The sequence below is a fragment of the Drosophila mauritiana genome, chromosome 2R, assembly GCF_004382145.1.
Source record: "Drosophila mauritiana strain mau12 chromosome 2R, ASM438214v1, whole genome shotgun sequence".
NCBI lineage: Eukaryota > Metazoa > Arthropoda > Insecta > Diptera > Drosophilidae > Drosophila > Drosophila mauritiana.
This window is the reverse complement of record NC_046668.1, coordinates 6,843,966-6,867,939: the sequence shown is the minus strand read 5'-3', so window position 1 is coordinate 6,867,939 and position 23,974 is coordinate 6,843,966. Positions and strand designations below refer to the sequence as shown.

Sequence of the window (23,974 nt, the reverse complement as noted above, 5' to 3'; positions counted from 1 at the left end):
AAACATAACATTGCCATTCGCAGTACGTGTTTCTCCAGCATCTGAGGGACTTAAACTCAACTTGAGCCAGTAACTTTATTAGCCCACATACTTGCATACTTGGTGCCGAATGCGGAATACCCTCGGCAGGGAGCTCCTCGCCTCGAGTGGGCCGAGAGTTGCATGTCCCGTTCCGTGCTGCAGTCGCATAATCTAGGGGTTACGAGGAGGTCTGTGCACGGGCGGCAGGATTGCACCCCGAGCCGCACACGACATCTAGACATGAGAGAGCACAAAACATAATTTCGCTAAATTAGCGAAAAACAAAAGAAATGCCAGGAGGAGGGCCAGATCCAGCTCCAGCTCCTGCTCCTGCTCAGTTCATTGCGGATCCTTTTCGTTCGCGTTCGGTCTGAAAACTCCCCAATTGAGCACGCACCAAAATCATTTGCAGACTCGACTCCGGGGGTGAAGCGGTCATAGTCAACGTCTAAATATTTGGTAAAACGTGGAAAAAGAGGGAAAAAATTGGATTGAAACCTGCATTTTGGTGCCGGGCAGCGGGCAACTAATTATAAAATTTTGCAACCCCCGAAAGGGAGCGGAAACCCTTTTTGGCGAACTGCATGTGTCCGGGGTAAGTGATTGTGTACGTGCTCATTATGGAAATTTCTTGCTTTCCCAATTCCATTTTTTATTTCTGCAGCTCTGCGGCGGTGCAAAAATTAATGCAAAGACCACAGTCGGCGGAGTGGGGCGTTAATGACACGAAGCCGGAACGTGGGAGGGGACTCAGCGAGCGATTCGCTTGACAAAGGTTTATTGGGGCTTTGGCACATGCGATACGCGATTATAATTAGAATTTGGCTGCGGGGTGTTGCACTGCACATGGTCAAAAGGACCTCGTGCGGCATGACATGACCATTCCGAGGGTGGTTCTACTTATCTGGGGTTGTAAAGTGTTTTTATTCTGGCCGACGGGCAGAGTGTTATGGTAATCGAATTTTGAATCGATTAACCGGACAGCAGTCCTTCCACAGCGGGAGTAAGTCACTTAAAATGCCAGGCTTATTTGTGAGAGTTATTTCCTTGTAATCCTCAACGATTGCCTGATCTAAGCAAAGTCTTTAATCAAACATATCACATATTACAAAAAATCGGAGCGTAACTGTACTCTTAAAATTAAGAACCTCATAAAAATATTGCCGAGTACCAATAAAACTACAGTCATAATCGATTACTTTTTATACATACTAAATACTGGTTTAAAATATTCAGTCGTACTCAAAAAATGTTTAATACGCATATTATTTTTATTGTCCAATTAAGTGTACAAGATTAGGTAAATTAAAATTGAGCAACTTAAGTACCATAAGCCTTAAGTGTGATATAAAAGTTTACCGATTGCCCGATTACCGATAACACTTTCAAATGCATCAAAATTCAGCCTTTACCATTACCATTTGCATACCCGTCAAATGCAGCTCTATAATGAGGTGCACAATGTGGAAAATCGTCTAAATGGCCGCAGTCCACCGACTAAGTTGCATTCAAATTGAGTCTTTAAGCGCTTTATTAACCTCCGATAAAGTAGGACGCGGGCAGTCGGGGCGGGGGAGTGCGAATCAAATCCAGTGTTGCACTTTGCATGTGCCCTTTGGCGAGAGCAATTAAGCGGAAGGAGACGGCAATATTGTGTGACTGTACCTGGCCGTCCGACTGCACGGTAATTTATTATTTATTTATTATAATTATTTATTTGCTTGACGCGGTCGCTTATTAAAAGCTACTTACAGCCCCGCCAGCGAACAATGGGCCGGGCCATTAGGAGCCACCACTTCCATCAAGCCCCCCCCATATAACTTGGTCATAATTACTGCAAGTTGCAGTTTGCTCATTGCAAAAACATTCCACTTGATATGCCGGCCACGTAGCTGCACGCACCGCTCGCTAGATGGCGCTTGTATGGTATGGCATGTCATTTGTTTATGACAGCTAACCGCTCATAATCAAGAGGGGTTATAAATTCGCCAGAATATAAGCTGATTATAAGCTGATTGCGAGTGTGTGGGCGTGGGGCGGGGGTTTTTTAATTAACTTGAGTTAAGGGGAAAGTCATTTGCGGAGCCAATGGCTGGATAATGGCCGAGTTCAACTAAGATAAGGACTGTACTTATTAGTTCTGCTCTGCATGCAAAACTAGCGGATGGAAAACGCAGTCATGGCCGTTTGGAAGTGAAATTTTTGATTTCAATTGAAATAAATTTCCATTAATATTTGTTAATTGTTGGTTAAGTGAAAGAGGGAGTGGGGGGCGAAGAAAGCAACAATCGTTATATTTGCTAATTGAGATTTGACCTGATGATATGGCGAAATGAGCACAACAATAATAACTAACGATGAGCGAAATTGACGTCAACGAAAAATTGTTGCTAGAAAGAAATTCTGTGAAAGTATGTTAATTAATGGAGAAGCAACAAGAGGCAAGCGGAATGCAAGAAGCAGAGCTTATACGCAACAATAATTGACTTTTATAGCGAATTTTAATTTTCCACATGGAAACTGGCAAAAGATGCTCCGAAAAACTGTCAAACCAAACAAAATAATACGATTTGTGTAGTCTCGTTCAATATAATCTCCAGCCTGATGACGTAAGTCGAAGAAAATCATATTTCTATTTTGTAGGCACCAAAAGTAGCTCCCAGCTGCCATAGATCAACATCCTTAAAAGATTATGGATTATATATCAAATTTGTAATAGGATATGTAGATTAGGAATGTCTAGTTGATGAATGTAATTACTCTATGCAAGCGTTTTTAATGGTTCTTGCCACACAACCTTCGATTGGGCGACGTAATCCACGTAAACCCATCAGCCGATTGCCTTGCATTCGCAGACACCTTTCCATTATGCAAAGGCCCATAACTAGATGCCTTCAAATCTGCCCAGACTTAAAGTGCTCCACTCCATGAGCAAATGGGCCTAGCGGCATTCGGCAGAAACCCACTGTGAAACAACGCCCAGCACTTGCCGCTCACGATCAGGATCCCGTCCCGTCACACTTGCCTGTAATTTGTGCCCAGAGTGGCAACAAAATCAAATGGCACGCATGAAATTAAAGTTTAGGCGCGCAAAAATTTATATGTGCGACGCCGTGTGCCAATTAATGTAAATTACGCGACGGCGACGACGGCAACACGACACCGACAACGGCAACAGCAATGGAAATTGCAACTGCAACTGCCACACTGCAGCGATATGGCAACGCCGCCGGGCCTCAAATGAGGCCCCCAAGGGGCGCACCACGCAACTTTTTGAAAGTGCGCACAACAACGCCTGCAAGAAATTAGCGCCTGAAAACACACATTGTAAAATATTATTAAACGCGTCAATTTGTTGCCGTCAGTCGGCGACTCAATCTCGGGGGCTCATTAAGTGCGTGACGGCCCCGACTGATGCATAAATGCATGAGGCCAACTAAATCGGTCCGGGCCAACTGTACCTAAAACGTCGCAGATGGCGGAAAGCAAGTAGATCACTCGTTGTGGTTCCAGAAAATGTAGCATCCCTCATCTCAGCGCAATGCTGTTTTGTTTTAAGAAAGTCCAAGTCAATAATTTATTGTTTTAATAGAATGAGGTAATAAGTATAAGTATATAAACTTATAAGCTTATAAGTAAAAGCTATCGGCATACGTTATAGTTAAATGTGTGCCAACTGTACTCACGTTTGATAATTATATTTGAAAAACTCGATTATCTAACATCTAGCTCTGGCCGCCGTCCAGCTTATTAAAAGGTTAAATATCTTTGCATTGAACTCGTTATCGCAATTGCCGTCGACGATATCGTAATATCGCAAAAGACCAATCAACAAAAGTATATTTATTTAAATGAGTCTAAATTACGGCTCATTGAAAACGAATTGTAGAGAGGCATTCTATGATTGGAAATCAATATGGAAACAAAAGCGGAACGAATACGTAAATTAATAAAATCAGAAATCAGTGAAAACGGCCAGTAAATGTTCAATTTATGTGACAATAATTGAGGCAGGCAGTGGAACTATGACGACAATGAGCCGCGGAGGGGAAGAAAATAAAGAGAAATAACCAATCAGGGCCATATTAATCAATCTTTAATGAAAGTAATTTAAATGTGTTAATTTTTTTCAACGTTCCACTATTGTTTTGCTGCTGGTGGTGATTTCTTGGAAGTTGAAGGAGCCAACAGCAAAGTATGCCTCTAGATTTCCTCCAGTGTCTTCAATTAAATGAGGCGTCATAAATGACGCAATCAAGACTTACTATGCTCCTCAATTATGCCCCTGCCTGGCCATAATGCCAATTAATCAACTGCGGCAACACAATACATATTTATTAATAATCAGTAAAAATAATTTAGCCAATTAACAGCAACAACATTCCATGCAGCGTCGACTCAGAAATCACAGAGAACTCAATAGCTCGCAACATGAAAACCTCCGCTCGGCGTTCTTTGTCGGAATATTTCCAATACTGTTGCAACTAGCCGCGCTTGTGGAAAGACATTTTTGAGTTTGACAGATTTAATTATTGTAAATAAAATACGAACCCAGCCAAGCAGGCCAAAGGGGTAATTAAGTGAAGTGGCATGAGGGCTGCTGAGCCGCATAAAAACCGCTGAGTTTGTTTATTCGGTTCTCCAAATTGATAGACTCTTTGATTGTTCACTGCCAAGAGAAAATGCACACTCGTATAATGTTCGATTTCAGCTTGCCAGCTGGAAAATTTTCAAAGTAGCCGGGGTAATAAATTACTATAGATAACTAGATGGATTGAATGCGAAACCACAATGAAAAAGGCAGGTGCTGTGATATTACACTAAATATTTGTCAAAAACCATATTCGACATTTAGGACATTTGGTTTCTAGCCAAAAAAAAAACTTAAATAAGTTTGTCCCTGTCTATAGGGCCAATCCAGAGAATTCCTATCTGACACATGTCCCCGCCGCAAAGCTGTCTGTCTCCGTCCGTCTTTCCATCTGTCTCTGTTGCTCTGCTTTTGCCAGTCAATGGAAAATTGATCAGAAATTATTGCCAATTGAGCGCCAAAATCGCTGGCACACAGCACACATGCAAAATGCGCCTGTATACACTGAAATTTGCGCTCATTTAGGCTCATAAATTGCAGTCAAGACATGGATATTCGAGTAGAAAGAGACGCAAGAGCCAGCGAGATAGAGAGAGCACGAGAAGGGGGAGGGAGAGGCAAGTATCGCATTTGGCATTCCTTTGCCAATAGAAATCAGCTTTGTTTGACGCTTTTTACATGCCAAAGTTGCCATAGTCGCCGTGGTATTGTTGGATATCTGCGGCTGTTACCGTTTATTAATTATACCAGCTCCAGTTCGCCGCGGCTTTATGGACTGACTGGGTCGTGAATTTGAAATTATGCTAAATTACATATGCAAGTGTTGATGCCGGTAATGAAAAGTCGGTCGAAACGCTTCGGATTGGCTGCAATCGCGGGGCAATTACACATACGCAGCGTTGGCCAGATCTATAATTGCCAGCAATAAAGCCGAGACTCATTTAGATAACTTATTCCTGTTCCGAGCCCCGCAATCTCGCTGTGTTAAGGGAAGGGAACGGGGCATGTCTTCCCAGTCGCATAAACAAACCCTGGCCAGAACACACAAGCACACACACCTGCGGAGAGAGAGAAAATCAAGTCAGCGGCATAACAGAAGCCCAGCAGACAAAGGCCGACGTCACTCGAATATACAAACATGTACATACATAGATACATATATCTGGCGAGTGATGCGCGAAAAAAGCGGCCACAGGCGCCGTGACATTGCTGCCAACTTATGAAGTTGTAAGAGCCACTGCTTAGCAGCGTCTCGGCCATGGCAGAGAAACCAAAGTTGGCCCAAACAGGCGGCGCAACAGGCGGCAGCTGCGACAACCGCAAACACGGCCAAACAGCCAAAGCGACACAATCGGCCGGCGCCTCCACTTTGGCTAAGAGCAGCAGGCGCTCAGCACTCGGAAAACATCGCCGCATGGCCAACGGTGAGCGTGCGCGTCGGAAAAAGCTCGCCGGGAAAAGCCCCCCAGAAAACCCCCGCCCACTAGAGGTTGTGCTTATGCTGGCGCTGCTGTTGTTGTTCTCGGCAGTGGTGGTGGAGCTGGAGGTGGTGTCGGCGGCGGAGGCGGAGGTGGGGGAAAATCGGGCAGATGAAGTCAAACAGATTTGAGCAAGTGATTGCACAGGGGAGTGGAATGATGCGGCGATAAAGTGCCACGAATGGGGCGGCTACTTTTAGAAGTAAGATACAGTAGTTTCTTTGGTGGGGTAATAAAAGATACTGAACTTAAGATACGTATATTCATGGCGATATAGTTAAATCAATCAATTATGTCGACGAAATTGAATGAATGGGCGGACTAAAAATCTTGATAAAATGTCACCATACCAGATACAATATAAAAATGCTTAAGAATCAACTTCATTATGTTAAGTTTTTTATCTATTGGGCTTAAAAAAGTTTAGTGAGTGCATAAGCAAAAAAAAATGGGTAAGTTGTAGATGCCTAAATAAACTACATGAACAATAAATAGTATTAACTTATTTTATTGATGCTGCACCTATTTTATTCTTGGTCACTTATTAGTCAAACAAAACAAATTTAATCTTTATAATCGTAATCCATCTGAAATAAAGATTTTTATTTATATTTTCCATTCAGTTTCCACTTAAAACTTGCAACTTGATCCCCAAAGAGCCGCCAAGTGCACTTAGCGAACACTCAAGATTCTCCCATTTAACACACATTTTTCTGTAGACAACCACCCACACTTTCGTTCCCTCTCTCTCTCTCGCTCACCCCTATACCTAAAGTTAACAACCTCTATTAGATACAACCACTAAAAGAAAAATTACAGACACTTGGTAGACACACAGCAGAAGTCAAAAGGAAATACAAACAGCGTTACAAAAAAGGGAAACCTCATTTTTGGCAACCTTTTTCAACTTTGGCAAATCTTTTTGGAAAATAAAACACGACCAAGTTGAAGAAACAGCACTCCTCACACCGAGGTTTTAACATATTATTTTGGCACACGACCCGGCAGAAAAAAAAAGAAAAAGGCTGTGGCACACTTGTACCATTGATGGGGAATGGGGAATGGGGAAATGGGGGAGTGAGTGGATGGATGAAGGGACTCAACAGGTTGCTTCTGTCGCCATCCTCAGAAAACTTCCTTTTTCTATGTGCAACTGTATGGGTGTGTGCCTGTGTGTGTGTGCTTTGGCCCTTTTTGTGAATGAGCTCATAAAACGTTTTTCTTTTCACAGCGCCCGGGTGTTGATGTCGTCGTTGTCGGCTGTCGGTTGTCGTTTGTAGGTTGTAGGTTGTAGGTTGTCCCACGTCCGTCCGTCCTTCCGTCCGTCCCTTTTTCAGGACTGGCGACTGGCGACTGGAGACTGGCGTGCGCCCCAAGTTGCTCTTTAGTTTTCAATTTTTTGCCTTTCAGCTCGGTAGCTGGCTTGGCTTTTGTGCTGCCTTTGGCCCAAACCGACGACCGGGGAGCTGCCTTTGATAGTCTCGGTTTGGGCCAGTCCGCTGCTCGTTTTGATTAAGTGCGAAACAATTAAGGCGGCTACTTCTGCTGCTGCTGCTGCTGTTTACGTAGTTAATCGGGCCGGGGTCAGCACAGGCGGAGTGTGGCGGGTCACAAGGTGGCACGACCCCAAAACAGCTGCTCTGGCTAACCGAGCTAACTGCTTGTGGTTGCTTTGAGCGGCATGGAGGGGTGTTTCGGCACTAATACGGATAAAAATAGGTTGTGCTAACGTTATAGATAAGGGAGGAGGCAAGCTAAAAAACGAAATTATATACAAAAAATTTTAGGATTCCCTAATAAAGGTAGTGTCGACTGCATCAGCATGATGCACTGCTTTGCATAGTGCGGCTTACAGTATCTTTTCAAATTATTTAGTTGCCTCAATCATTACCATAATTTATGTAGATCTCTTACTGGCACTGTGAAATCGTATCCGTCGCAACATAATGTTCCTTGCACACACCAATCAAACATCTCATTAGCAACTAAACCAACCGTCCGTTTCAAGAAAATCCTTTCGCCCTGGGCCTTATCACACCCCGGCTGCCAACACCAACGCCAGAACATGATTCCTTGCCATCTGCTCTCCGCAGACTGCTTAGCCACTTTAGCCATAAAAATATAACACCTGCTTATCTCGAATGCCACCCGGGCGGCAAAGCCCCCAGAACCCCACAAAACCCCCCGAAGAGCAAAGCCACAAGCCTGAAGGCAACCGAAAACATTTCTCAAAACGAGGCTAAACGGGATGGCAGTACTGATTTGGGGTTGGGAGGAGTGGAGCACTGGCCGTGGCGATGGGGAGGAAATGGTGCGGGCACTGACCTAACCCCCCGTAAAATGCTTGAGCCAACAAATACCGTAAAAACACTTATACGGAATTCCTCAACGCCTGGTAAACCAGGGCTGGGGCGTAAAATCCACCCCATGAAGCAGACCAGGCAGCCCAGACCCAGACCCACAATCCGAAATTCAGAGAACAAAAAAAGAATGGCAAGCTAACAGAGCGAAAGCCAGAACAAAGTTTCGAAAGTCGCTGCCAAGTGCCGACGGCAAATGGAGACGTAACCCAAACTCCGGCAAATCTTGGGAAACATTTAACGGATTTTCTGAGGGGGCGTTAGTCGTTTTACATGCATTATCCTGGCCAGAAACCAAAAGCGCTGGAAAAAAGTGTTGACATTAAAATAATAATTTTAATTGCCTCAAATAACACAAAGGTCGGCGGTGACCCTCGTTCAAGGATGCAGAACAACCGTACGCTGGAAATGTGTGAGCGGGGTCTGTTCAAACACAAAGGGTAATTAACATTTTTCTATTCGTCCGGGTCCTGGCCAAAGGATAAGCAGCTTGTTTATCCCGGCCAAAGTCAAATGAGCAAAAAAATACAAATGGCAACGGAGCACAAAAAGGACCCGGCACACACATTACGTGGGTTCGTATGGGAGTTCCTTTTTTGCGGTTTCGCATTTGGTTTAACTTAGCTGGTAAGTACACCCCCAGGTTCTTGGGTGGCCCTCCGGATTCTGGAATCTGGATTCACGTTTCTGGATGCGGGATTCAGGATTCAGTCGACCGCCTTTCAACACCTTCAACAAAGCGTGAATTAAGTGCTCGAGATTTTCTACACTTAATACAACGAATTTACAGCGGCTTCGCGCAACATGTGGCATGCCCCTTCGCTCGTCACCCTGCCGCGCCGCACTCCTCACTCCGTCGAGCTAATTGCGCAATTATCTCGATTTGTGGAACATCTGTGCAACTGTGTCGCGTCTCATTAAGTGCGATCTGACTGCTCAAATGCCCAGAGGGCCGTGCGGACGGACAGTTGGAGAGAAATTTTTTAATTGCATTTAATTAACAATAAGTTAACGAAAAACAGTGAAACGAAACATTAAATTAGCTGAAACCTAGACCGAAATTCCTGATCTGCAAAGTGGAATGAGCGGTTGACAGTGGCAAACTGTCAAGCTTGGTGATAAATCGATCTAAAACTGTAATGGGTCTCAATTTCAATGTTATCCATAGTATGGGATAAAAAAGATATAAATGTATCTTAGGATACTCAAAGTAAATCAAAAGGAAATGCTAATTCAATTGATAAGTAAGAAAACGTTTGAATTGGAATACTATTATTTTTCTAACCCTTGGAATCAATTATGCTTCAAACTCGAATTTGTCTATCGGCATAATTACCCAAACACGACAGAGTCGCATTACAGCTATCGTTTATCTGGCATCTTTGACAATCCATCCATCAAGCATGATTGAATCCACAGAACAACCCCGAATTTCCGAGCTTAGTTCCTCGGCATTCCATTTCCATACTGCGGTACACGCAATGGCAATGCGGTAAAGTAGTGTTTTTAATGGCTAATTGAGCAAAATAGCTTATGGAATGGAATTAATTATAGTGTTTCATGTTTTCGGACTACGAAAATTCGGCCTGTTTCACTTAGCTCCTCATTGTTCACGCAAAAGCATAAATTGTTTAATTGCTAATTAAGAATAGGAAACGGGCAACAAACGATAAATGTAATGAATTAGAAGGCGAATCGAAGGCAGTTGACATTATTTCAGTTCTAGCGTGTGACAATTCGCATTAATTACAAGAAATGCTCCAAAAAATAAGCCATTAAGCGGGGCCATTCGACTATATAGACGATTTCTGGCGGTGGTGGGGGATTCGAGGGACTCCGAAATGGCGAAATGAAAGTGCGGAGATCCCCCGACTTGCCGCATTTGGCGTGTTTTAGGCTGCTGCCGCAGTTGCGCTGCTTGGACACTTGTGACATTTTCTTAATTGAAATGATGCGCGTTCGTTGATAAAATTTCGTTGCCTCCATATACGAGTATGTGCTCATATAAGTTCGGAGCCACTTGGACACTCTCCTGCACGTTTTGCTGATGATTATTATTACTCTTCATTATTGTTCATTATTAAATGAGCGGCGTGTGTGCGTGTCTTTCGCTTTTGTGTAGGCTTTGTGGCATGCGCGGCATGCAACATCTTATTTTGGTGGCTCGGCGAAAAGTGAGCCAATCCTCGCCAGATTGTCTCCAAATGGAATCGCTCAGAGAAGCGATGCTAAGCGAAATAATTGGGGATAGTATAAGCACGCGGCACTCGGGAATGCGATCTTTGTCCCACATTATTAGTGCAAACAATGCAATGTACGAGTTCTAATGCTAATTTAATAATAATAATATTTATGAAATTGAAGAAGAGTTGCTTTTAATTCAAGATCTACGATTATCTAAATGAAAATTCTAGATGTACTTAAAACGATATCAGTAGTGTACATTATTTGATAACATATACAATACTTTCATAAATTGTCATGCGTTATATACAAATACAAAATCTACAATGATATAAGTATTTTATTAATTTTTCTGAGTTATCCTTAATAAAGGATCTGAGCTGCCCATCTGAATATACATGTACGAACTTAAGATATCAATAAGTGGGTTGTTCTACTGATAATCGCATGCATTTCCCTTTGATGCACCTTATGGTGGGCTGGGCAATGCATTTTTGATTGCAATGGCAGTCGGAGAAACGCACTTCCTGCGTTTTCGCCACCCTGCCTGTTTTAGGGCAATAAAATCTCATTTTATGTGTGCGCAAGTTTGCAAATTGGCCACACATCAAAAACAGAAGTGAAATCCTTTCAAGATGCACGGCCCGCCCCGAACTCGCCACATTTGGCCAACTTCAATGCCTTTGCGGAGCATAATTATTACTTTAATTATGCTTAATTAAAAGACCGCCCACCGGGGGCGTGGCCGCGGCAGCTGTCAAAAATGCACGGCACATAATTAAGCGTTTTGCTTTGCGGATTTTCTTTCATTCATTTTTACGATTTGCCTACGTAAAGTGACAACGTGACGCGATCGTTGGATATGTGTATCTTTTCTAGTTTTTTTTTGTTTTTTTTTTTGCGGGGCTACGGGGAAATTGCAATTCTGCGTTGGCTTTTGGTTGTTTTTAATGAGTGTGTGTGGTGTGCGGTGTGTGTGGTGGTCGCCTCCTTGTTGATTTGTCCGCAGTCGGTTTGTTGTTTTCCCGCTTCTGGTGCCGCTGCATTTTTATGCGTTCGTCATCCGTTTGTCATAAAAAAGAAACATCCACTGCAGCAACATTTAATTTTTAATTTAATATCTAATCATTTTCCGTCGTCGTTGATTTTCTTTTTCACAGCTATTTGTGCATTAAAAGCTGTCGCGATGCATTTGGCCACTAATGGGTTTTTCTAATTTGCCGAGAGACTGCCACTTCGCACAGTAAAAATCCTTCAGTCAATTTAATGAGATATTTCACTTTCGCAATCAAAGGAAGCCGAAATCGTAAATATTAAGTAACTAACATTCATCGCAAGTAGTAGATTACAATTTGAAGTGGAATCAAAGTCATTTGTCGGATCGCAGCCTATAAAATGCCGACGGCATTTTCTTAACACTTTGGATTTGACGCATAGATATCACTATTTCTGAACACTGGACTTAGCTTTAATACTGGAAGATTTGTTTATAATTAAAGAATTGAAATGAACATAGAAACCATTTAACTGCAACAGTACTTCACATAAGTCAAAATTGGTTGTTGCATAATTTGATAAGTATTTTAAACAATCATTTTATGCAACATAACTTACTTAATAAAAGAAAATTCCAAAAATACAATGCCTAATGGAAATGTATGATATTAACTTTAGGAGATCTTCAGAATCATGCGTAAGTTATCTAATGTAATTTGTGCAACGAAACCCGCTCAAGTACGTGGAAACCTTAAAGATAAATGCAGCTCATTGGAATGTCATTCCAGAGTTTGGCCAATGCAACTGCGAGCCCAGTTAATTCTCGCTAAATAATTGCCGGCGATAACGAGGCGTGTGTAACGTGTAGTTGGGAGCAGGGCAATGGCAATAGCTACCTCTGCTTGACAACGACAATGGAGCAGGCAACAAAGAGGCTAAATTCTGTATTAATTTGCAATTAATGCAGCTAATTATATTTAATTAAATGAGCGGGCCACGCTAACAATGCACTGCATAGATACGTTTTCTACTCGTCGGATGCGGATGAGGGAGGGGCGGTGGGATCAGCGGGATCGCTGGGATCGGTTGAATCGGTGGAAATCGGTGGGGGCAGCAGGGATCCAAAGTGGGGCTGAGGGGAGGGGAATCCAAGCAGAGCTCGGGCAGTGGGAAAAATGTAGCGCAGGTTGGTGCGGCTTTGAAATGAAACTGATTATTACAATTGTTGTTACGCCCGCTGGCGCTGTTGTTAGTGCGAATTGTGCGCCGCTGCCGCTGTGTTTATTGTATCTCATAGATACGTTTAGATTATTTTTTGCAAAATGACACTGAGCCACCGGCGAGTCAATTGTAATACGTTTTAGTAATTTTTCGTGGGGTGGCAGCAGTCGCAAGGCTCAGCACATTAAACTATTTATGTGTAGAGTTTCATTCTGATTTCGTTTTGGCGATCGTTTGATGAGCCTCATTGTTGCAAATTGCCACTGTCCACTGCCGTCGAGCCGTATTATTAGTTTGTTTATGGCTATTTATTATATTTGGTTTTATTATTAGAACGTCGCAACTATTTTTGAGACCCTCGCCAAGTTTGCTCATGCACATGCCCCCATGCTCGTCATGCCGGTCCAGCGATAATGCTGACGTTGATAAAATTAACGTTAATTAAAGTTATTAACCGCCTGCAGCGAAATCGCATCAATTTATTGGTTTTTGCATACTACCATGTCAGGGTTGAGATTTACATAAAAACTGCATTTGGCTGTTTCGAGCAGTATTCGAGTGAGTGGAGTGCGTGAGAGGCTAAAAAGGTTTGATATTTCTAACTTGATAATGATGATGAGCACTTCACTTAAATGTAATTTTTTTAATGCAACCCCATTATTTGGCTTACAATTTTGGCTTGAGTAGCTGCACTAATATTCAGCCATGCAGATTTTTTAAGCTTTATAATAAGCCGGAAATTATCAGATAAAATTTCCAACCACTTACACAAATTTTTTTTTTAAATTTATCAAATCAGGCAATAAAATATATTTTTGCCAATTTTAGAAAAGATATGTTTTTAACTTGGCGCACACTTTAAATTAGTGCTTTAAAATTAATTTGATTGTGTGTGACACACATTATATTAAAAAGAATTTTAGCAAATCAATTATATTTCCGAAGAAAACGGTTTCTGACTATTGGAAAGACCATTTATAATTATTATTTAAATTGGTCCTCATAAAAGATTTCGAAGTAACAATGATCATGTAAAAGTCAATTGCATGATAGTATATCAAACATACCATTTCATTTAAAATTAGTATATTAACTAATCGTCACAAGAGCTGAAATCAAATACTAGAGATATTTACCGTTATTTAGAGATTCGCAAGCGGTTGCCAAAATCGACGAAGATGTTTTGATGTTCCACTAGCTTTTCTCGAATCCTGTTTTTCATTCACCTTTTAGTGGTCGTTTGGTTTTGATGTGTAATTTCTTAACTCTTATCACAATTGAGCACTGTATTCAAAGTATTCATGAGTACCTATGAGTAACAACGAGTATCTGACAGATGGTTATCACCCACGCACTTGAGTTGAGACGATCGCAACGCGCCAAAAATTCGGAACTAAGCAGTTTCGAAACGGATTCAAAAATCACGGAGCAACGGCTGTACAAAACACAAGGGGCTCAAAAGTTGCAGTGGCAGCTGTTAATGATGAATCGTGGGCACACGCCGAAGTTTATTTGCTTGGGTATTGTATGTTGCACTTTGGTTGTTTGTTTGTTGCACGAGTCGAGGGGCGTCCAAGATATATGTGGCCGTTCGATGCGATTCCGGTTCAGATCAGCCGTCGTACGTTCAGGCGCAGCGTCGTCCGTCGACTGAATGAACGTGTGGCGCACGAGCGGCGCTTTGGACCCCCAGCAATCGCAATCATCAGCATAAGTAGCAACAGCAAAGGAGCAGCAGCAACAACAGCAACAACATCGGCAAACACGAGCAAACAAAACGAAGGCGAGGAACCCGAAGCCGCAGGCCCAGCTCAGCGGGTGCGAGCGAGAGCGCGACCGGGGTCTCTCTCACTCACTGCCTCTCGTTCTCTCTCGCTCTGGCTCTCTCTGTCGCTCTCTCACCCACCCCCTGCCCAAGCCCCACTGGCGGTGCAGCGACGCCGGCAGAGCGCCGACTGCGCAGGAGCAGCAACGGTATATATGCAATTTGCTTGGCGCTGTTAAAATAAAAATAATGACGTCATTAAGCGCACAAATGAGCGGCGCTGCTGCTGCAGTCGACGTCGACCGCGCCGCCGGCGCAGACTGAGCTTATAACTGTTGTTCTGAGAAGGAGAAACTGCACACTTGACGAAAGGCGAGCACTTAACGACGGCGAGGCAGAGATAGAAAGAGAAGGAGAGCGGTCCGCGCGAGGGAGAGGGCGCGAGTGTGGGTGAGCGCTTTTGTGAGCGCATTTTGAGCATTTATTACAGCCAAGCGTTGCACTTTTTACACCGAAAGGTGGGAATGCATTTAGATTCTACATACATATCTTTGGAGATTAGCAAAATAATATTCAAATTCTTAAAACTGAACTAATTGTAAGTCCACTTGTACAAATTAACTATAATTAATTATAATGGAAAAGTAGTAAGTTCGCATTGATTTATTATGCATTTTAAAAATTAATCGAAATTTATTGTCTTGTATTTATCGTCCCAATTAAGAAACTTAATTATGATTTTCTTAATAAATGTCACAACCCCTTTCAACACACAACAACTTAGAATTTATTTTAAGGTTCAGAGGCAATTGTTGGATAAGCCAAACCTGTGATATGCATCACAAGACGACTTGTCAAATGCTCCGAAATTTCACCCCATCTCGACCCCTCGACAACTATTGCTGGGAATTAATAATTTAGCTCTCGATCCGCAGAGCAGAGCCAATGCCAAAAGCTCCAGTCACTCAGCTCGTCGGTCGAAACCCCACTCGAAACCCAGGACCCTCTCGCTGCCACTTCGTCCTCCAACTCCCACCCACCCACAATGTGACGTGTGCCGGGTCCACTGAACCACACCCCTCCGACCCTTTTGCAACGGCTCGAACCGCTTCCAGAAAACCGAAAAGTGCCAATAAATATGGAAACGTTTTGCCTTGTTCTGCCCACTCTTCCTCCCACTCTTCCACCCAATTCTCTGCCATCCCTCTCTGCCACGTCTTCTGCTCCTTCTTCGGCACTCTTTCATCTGCACTGGCAAAAACTTTACCAAATTCCTATTCAATTTGTAATAAAGGCGGTTCTTACATTGGGTAAAATTATGATACATTATGATAATTAGATCTAAATTACAAAACATTAATTTATTTTAACTTAATTTTTAATTTAACTGTAATCAAAACTATTTTATTCATTTAAAAATTTATTAATTGTATGTCGTTGCTTGATTGTTATATCATTACTATACTATACTTTTATTCTATACTACTATACTATATCTATATCTTTTATTCTTCAATGATCACATGTACATTTTCTTTTTATCAACACTGACAACCATAAATTTTTAAAGTGTATCCTTGCTCCTTGGCTACCTTTGCACTAATTCACATTTGATGTTTTGTTGTCTGCGCTTGTTGCCGTTGCCGCTTGCATTTTTCTGGTCAATGAGGTTACAGTCAAGTCACTAGACAAGCCCCCGCCGCAGTCCGCCCCCCCCTTCCCACCCCTCCTCCTGGGGGCAGAAGATGCAGCAGCGACCGACCGGTGCGGTCTACAACCGGTCGAGGCTGTCGGTCAGTCGAGGCTGCCAAACGGGCTGCCCCTGCCGATTCCGTCGCCGTCTGTCCACCAGTCTAGCCACCCACCCGCTTCTACGACTATCGGAGGTGTCGATGACGTCGTAGTCGTAGAGTCGTCGTCTGGCTGAAAGCCCCTTGAAAACCCCCCAAGGCCCCAAAGTCCCGGCCAGCCTCCCCCGAAAGCAGAATCTGACTGCAACTGCCTACGCCATTTGATGATTTTGTTGTTGCCCCTCCTAATGTGATTTGCTAGGGTATGCACTTAGGCCTGCTCGGTTGTTCGGCGATTGCCCAGATTCCGAAGCTCATGATCAAAAGGGTAGAGTACGAAGATGAACTCGATCCGAACGAGATCATTCATACAATGAACTGGATTGCCTAATTTTGACCAATTTTAAACGTATAGCTATGCTGGTATTCCTATGTCATAGCAATGTTTATTACATACAAACTCAATTAGTGGTAATTCCCGTAGAGTATTTCAAATTCGCACATCTTAAAAATTATTTGGTACCATCGTTCGTTCTACTGGTGGCTTATTTTGTTTTTAGTAGCCAATTTTGGTCAATATTTAAGTGCCGCTTGATGCTTCCACTTCGACGGGCACTTCACTGTTTTGTTACCCGGTGTCTAGGCCTGGTCCACATCTCCTCATCAACTTAATTTTCGGAATTTTCACTCGGACCCTGCTGGCCTCGCCCCTCTCTCATTATATCTCTCTCTCACTCCCTCGTCCCGTCTTTGTCTTTCCCGTCTAATTTGGTGCTGCATTTTACCGGCAGCTATAAAGCGTATTACCGTTAAATGTTGCACTGTCGACTTGTCGTCTAATTTACCTCACCCGAGAGGGAAATGGGTGGCGAAAAGTGGGCGGTGGGCAGTGGGTGGGGTGGCACTGCGGCCGAAGATGCGGATGCGGATGCAGTGGGGCCACTGCCCACTTTCCATCTTGGCTTGATTGTCATTGCAGCTCGTCGGTCTGGCCGGCAAACTGATTAAATTCAGCACGCGCCCTGCGGGCGTCTTGGGAAACTTCTTCCACAGCAGGACGGGATGCCCCAGAAGGGGTTTAAAGGGGGTTCTGGGGGGTTGGATGCACACGAAAAAATTGAATGCTTTCTTCGCTTTATGAGTGATTCTAAATAATATTAGTATTCATTAACTTTATTTGGTAAGTAATATGAATTATAGTTAATTTGTAACAGTCATGCATATATGCTTTTAAGAAATTAGAAATGGAATAGCACTTTAATATAATCGGTAAATATACTTTTATTCACCTTTATAGATATAATGATATATGATATTAAGGATATTTTTGCTGTGTAGAAAAGGAGGTTGCTGCCGGAGCGTGGTGGTAACTCAAAGTCATCAGCTTAGACGGGCCAGAAACTAGACGCTCTACATAAATTTGAAATTAACGTTTTCTAGCACATTGTCCGTCTACCTCTCTCTTTCGCTCGCATATCCCCGTCTCTTTCTGGCAAGCCCCCCTCTCTCTTTCTCTCTCAGGCGCTTACACGCTTTCTGTAATTATCATTTGCCAGTCCGTTTGCCTTGGAACACACACGCGGACCAGCGTCTTGGCTTGATCTAAACTTGGCTTTCGGGCGTACTCTATGGCCCCTCCCCCTCTTCCGCAGACCGCCCGTAATTAAATGCAAATCTCCCGTCCCCGACTGCGTCAAATATATGGTCGTAGTGCCGAGGGGCAAACTGTGGCCACATTTTCAGCAACGTTCCGAAACTTGTCAGCACCGCTCGGCGGTGCAAGAAAAATGAAGTGAAATACTCGAACGTGTATAAACCAAACAACATTAAAATTATCGCCTAGACAAGCCATAAAGACTTGGAGCTGAAGGATCGCCCCCGACACCGGATCGGAGATACCCTAAATCCATTCTTTTCTACAAACAAAAAGATCAGTATTCCAATTAAGCATTATAATTTCTGGTGATCTCTATATACATATGTATTCATCCTCTTAAATAAGACTAAATGAAATAGCATATAGATAGATTTTGCGGACAGCGACAGAGATGAAAGATGCAATGACAGAGAGGGGAGAGTAATTAAGAGCGCGCCAACTTTTTAGCTTTGTTGGATGGCTCTCGTTGAAATGGCTGCTAATTACAAAAGGCATCCTGGCCAGCATCATTTGAGATATTTTTCCATTAACCGGCGACGGCGTCGTCATGCCCATGAAGCTATAGGATTGCGGCGGGGGCTCGAAGGGGTCGGTGCATACAAAACATATTAAAATTAACCTGATTACTCCGCAGGCGCTGCCAGCGCTCAGATTGTGGGATTGGAGTCGTGTATGTGTGTGCATGTGTAGCTGGACTTGGAGGAGTTTTGAAAGCCAGGCACAAACTAATTTCAAATAACATAATTCATTCGCTTAGCCAACGGGAAAGGGGCGGGGAATGAGGGGATGGGGGATTGGGGGCCTTGGCATCAAGGAAAAGACGGCAGCAGCTCTTGGACTTGGCCAAGACACCCCGACCGGTTTCTTCGGGAGCACCAAATAAGTTGAAGTTTAATCACAAGCCACTGAGAGCGGAGAATGTGAAAAATGTACAGGAAAAATACATTAATTGTATTAAAATGTTGAATTTAATTATTTTTACTAAATTGGATTATTTAAAAAACATTCAAAAATAATATTTCTAAAATGATTTTATAATTTGATATTCTTCTATGCAGGCAATTGTTGAATGGTTGCAGAATCGTTGGAATCAGAAAGTGTGAAACTATTCCAAGGAAGTTATGTTTAAGACTTTGGCATTTGCTTAATACAATGTATATTTTAAAATAATTACATTTTAGTATGTTATTTATGCTAAGGATTTTTATAGTTTTTCTCTGTGAATGCGGCAATTTACAGGCACCAAACAAAGACTCCAGCTGTCATAACAGAGAGAAGGACAGGACTATCACACAAGAGAGAGAAAGAGAGATAGAGTGAGAGAGGGAGAAGCGCAGATTGGTGTGCGAATGCGGAAGGTGCTAACTGACAAATGAATGGACTCCGGCTCCAACCGTACGAATGCTAATTGTTATTGTACTTAAACCTGGAGCCTTCCGCCTGCCCATTCGTCCACCGGTCGCACTTCCCTGCTTCCATTATCCCCATTCCCTACAGCATTCCTTGCCAAACATGTCCACAAACTATGCGTCGTCTGCAATAATTTCGCGCGCATAAAAATTTAATATTATTGAATTTTTATTATAGCATTCTACCTTACCTTAACCATTGCTGTTGCTGACCAGACACAATAATCGAAAGAACAGCATCAATACGGCCAACTGTAACAGCAATTGCATTAAAACGAACCCAAAGGCTACACGGAAGCCTCCCGAAGCCACAGTGCGTTGGATCATATTCTATCATATGTATATTAGGCCAAAAACTTATCTTTCTTTTTAAATAAATTTTTAAATTTAAATATATGGGGTGTGAAAACAGTTCTAAGTAATTATTTAATCTACACTTTGGCTCCAGAAATCCAACGATTACATCCCACTGTGCACAGAGTTGCCTCGCGCAGCTTGTGCCTCAAGTGGCGTACTTAATGCCATTCGAATTATGCGCATGCGTCCCCTTGGAGGACGTGGCTCTGAAGCCTGGACCTGGGCAGCAGCCTTTCGCGAGGAGGCAGACTGCAATGCCCTTGCACCGCCCATTCTTCCAGAACGCCGCTTTAGCGATCCACCAAAGCCAGCACCACCCTGGTACGTGGTAATTTTGTAATATCGTAAAGTATTTTTTAATTGAACGCACCACCTTCGGCACACTCATAGAGCGGGCTTTACGAGGCCTACGAGGCTCTCTGAACCGGTGGCTGCTCTTTGGGCTTTGTCAACTCTGGGGTCTAGAGTCTAGACGACGCAGTGCTGCAGTCAAGCTGGTGGTGGCAACCCTGGAGCCAGCCCACTTTTATGACTCACTTCCTTTTTGGGTGATTTATGGGAACGCGAATGCCTCTCTGCCGGCATTAAAATTAGCTCTAATTATGAGAGTGGATCGGAACGCAGCCAATTAAAAGTGCATTTCCCGCCAGCATAAATCAATAAAAGATTTATGTGACTCTGCCTATAGATGGGTATAATTTTAATGATTAGTCGCGAGCACATTTGGCGTTTTGCATAACCTTTGGCAGCCTTCTTTCTATCCTTAGCCAGGTCTTCGCCAGCATTTCTTTTATTTTTCGGCCATTCGGAACGGGTCTGGGCCATTCATTCCGCATTCATTCATGGGCGAGCCAGATCGGCTCAACTTGGCCAAGCTTGGGATCGGAGCGGATCGCATCGGATAGGATCGGATCGGAGGTAACCTGTTCCTGTTCCCCAGACTCACGACTTTATAATTAGGCAGCCTCGCTTAGCTGATGCTGCTGCTGAAGCTGCTTCTTCTTCTGCTCGGGTGGTTAATGCATTCATAATAATATTTCTTTTTGCTGTTAAATTTATGTTTTCTGCCTTGTAGCCTTTCGCTGAAGCTCCTCTGATCCCGCTCCTGCTCCAGCTCCAGCTCCTGCTCGTCCTCCTCTACATCATCATCTTTTTTATTTATTTTTGCCAGTTTTAATTTTCTCGCTTCCACTTCCCCTCGCCGCCTCCTTTAGCGAAATCGTTTTGCATTCTTAAACATAATTGCATGTGGGCGTGGTCACATATGAAATTTCTTTGATTAAAGTCGATTAAAATCGCGGCCTGTTTTGCCTGCTGTTCTCGTTGCTGCTGTTGTTGCCGTAGTTATTACTGTTGTTGCTGCTGGTCAAGTTAGCCAAGTAGTTGGCCAGCATATGAGGCAGTCGCCGCTGCCGCAGATGAGTCGGAGTTTTATGGGTTCAAGGATTAGGGCGGTAGCAGTCGCCCAATCCCCTCGGATCTTAAAATGCATTGCCAACCCGCATTGGGTTCACCAAGAATATCTGAATGTGGACATGAGCTGCGAGGAAAAGTTAATCAGGTTTCTTAATGAGTTGTTTTTATTTTTATTTATACAAAACTATCCAGATTGTATATCTTTACTATGATTTGTAATAAGAAATTAGAAGATAGGCAAATTTCATACTTGTGCAAAGAAAGCACTAGATTTGGAGGTTAGTATAAATTCCTTAAGAGACGTGTATACACAAGACTTACATTGTAGCTTTAATAGCCCTTCTAGGAATCCAATCAAGTGATCTGTGGTATATTCTTAGCCATTTTAAGGGTTCGATTAATAAGGCCTTCAGTACTATAATTGATCTAACCAGCCTGCTAAGTACTCGACTCGTATATGCTGATCATAGGAAGATCGCAAAGCAGAGCTTACATGCTAGCGTAAGATCCTCTGTCTTTAAACATTTAAACACACTGAGAAAAGTTTTAAATTATCTATGATATGAGTTTTTATTGATGCAAATAAGATAAGTGGCCTTTTTGTTTAAAAAAAATATAAAATATACAACTAGCTAATCCGCTCATTGCAAATCTATTAATAACCGATCTTTTAAGTGATCTGTCTTTTTTTGAGTACCCATACCCAAACCTATCCGCATCATCATCATCATCATCAGCGGCTCCGTGGCCAGTTGGCCACTCCCAGCTCCGGCTCCCATTGGCCCCACCAACACTCCCTCCTGCGATGGTGGACATGCCGCTTCTAATCTGCACTCGAGTGAATTGCAAATTACGTGTCTTAAATTGAAGTTTTACGAGTTGCTACTCTAAATGTTTGCACCAAAGTGCTCGGTTGGATGTGTTTGCTCAGGGTCCCAGCTCCTCGGGATTCTAATGGACGGTTGGGAGGAGGTGCATCTGGGATGTGGCTCTGGAAGACCCCGCTGATGATGAGGATGGTGCTGCGTGTTTAGGCGCGAGTGTTGTATTTCATGTTGCCAGTTCTCCTCGCCAGTTGCGCTGGCCATTCTCCACTTGGGATGGTTGTTTATGCGATGCAGGATATGATAATAATTACACCTTCAACGTTTGCTGCTCTGTGCCAACTCCATCTGGCCAGGAAGTCGGCCTGCTGCTCCTGGCCCGGTTCCCCTTCGTATCGCCTCTGCGGCCTGGCTGGCGATTAAAAATTGATCTCATTATAATTATTTTTTATAATTTATGAAGCCTTAAAACTGTGTGTGCTGCAACATGGCCACAAAGTAGTCATTATTAATGCCATAAATTTCGATTCCCCCGAGCTCCACGTCCCTCACTTAATGATGGAAGAGCTTGTAGGATCCGAGACGAAGCCCTGCCTCAATCCCTATTGGCGAATTATGAGCAAACTCGTAAGATTTCAATGTTCCTCACATTGGACTCCAACTATGGTATATACCCGCTTGATTTGACAAGGCGGAGGGAAATATTCAGAGTACTCCTACACATGTCCCTGCCTCTCAGGTACCTCCTGGGCCTCCTGGCCCACCTTCCGGGAACCCACATATCTCAGATAGAATTCAGGCAAACATTATGCATATTACCATAGACCTGAAATGCACCACCAGCTAGAAAACACGCACGGCGACATATGATGATAAAGCGGAGAGAAGCAAACACACTGTAAACTAAATCTTGCCAAGATTTAAATGTTTCACTTGGACCAAACAACATAATTAAATGGTTTGTTGATTGTGAATAGATGAGCAATGGGGTGCATTTATCTTCTGCAATCTTAATAAACCCAGTTAACTTAGCTTTAAGAATTTTGAATAGAATAGTTCTACAATAATCTACTAATATTCTTTCCAGTGCACACAAAAACACCCGCACATCCGCAAATGAAGGGGTGAATTGGGGGCCCTCCTGCTCATTTTGCATTTTAGTTTGTAATTTAGTTTCATTTATTGCGATTTTACATTGACGCCTGACACGCAAATTCGTGTAATCCTTTCTGCCTTGCCAAGGAGCCCAGGAGGACAGGGGCGGCGGGCCACAGGGGCTGCCTTCGAGTGGCTGTCTTAGCCATGGCCCGAACCGCTGGCACATCGAGCCATCGCCAATGCGCCACACAAAGTCCAATTAAATTATGAGGGTCCACACGCCAAGACAACGACGACAGCGACGACCACAGCATTCTCAGATTCAGCTCCCCCCTGCCAGAAAGTCACCCCACTCATGCCAACTAGGTACACTGAGAAAAATGCTGTTAAATGAATATTCACTTTTAGTTGGCTTCATGTGACAGTTCAATGCTGTACTTTTAATGATTTCAAGATCAAGATATCCACTTTTTCGCTGAGTGCATCGTCCACTGAGCCGTAGCAATTTCAAGAACTGCTTATGCCTAACTTCAGGACATTGGACTTGGACTGGCTCATTTCGAGAGCCTCCTTTTTGGCCACTGCCACTACCTTTGCCGTTGGCTTGCATTGGCACTGGCATTGGCAATGCGGTGTAAGAGTAATTAAAATCCCTTGATTAATATGTAAATTTAATGAGATTACGAATTCAGCGAACAAGATTAGGAATGCATGGGTCGCTCTGCTTCGACTTGGTCGCCACCGCCTTGCCTTCTCCACGTATTTCTGTCACTGTCTGAACGGGCTGTTCTCCACTTCTCCCCTCTT

General features: G+C 43.3%; 1 protein-coding gene across 2 annotated transcripts in view; it reads right to left on the bottom strand.

Moving 5' to 3' along the window:
- LOC117138227 (alpha-protein kinase 1) overlaps window positions 1-14,518 on the bottom strand; it is a 68,089-nt gene extending 53,571 nt beyond the window's left edge. For both annotated transcript variants that reach the window (XM_033300172.1, XM_033300173.1), the window contains exon 1: window positions 13,988-14,518. The gene's annotated coding sequence lies outside the window, so the exon portion shown is untranslated. The remainder of the gene's footprint in view (window positions 1-13,987) is intronic.
- Between the last annotated feature and the right edge of the window lie 9,456 nt (window positions 14,519-23,974).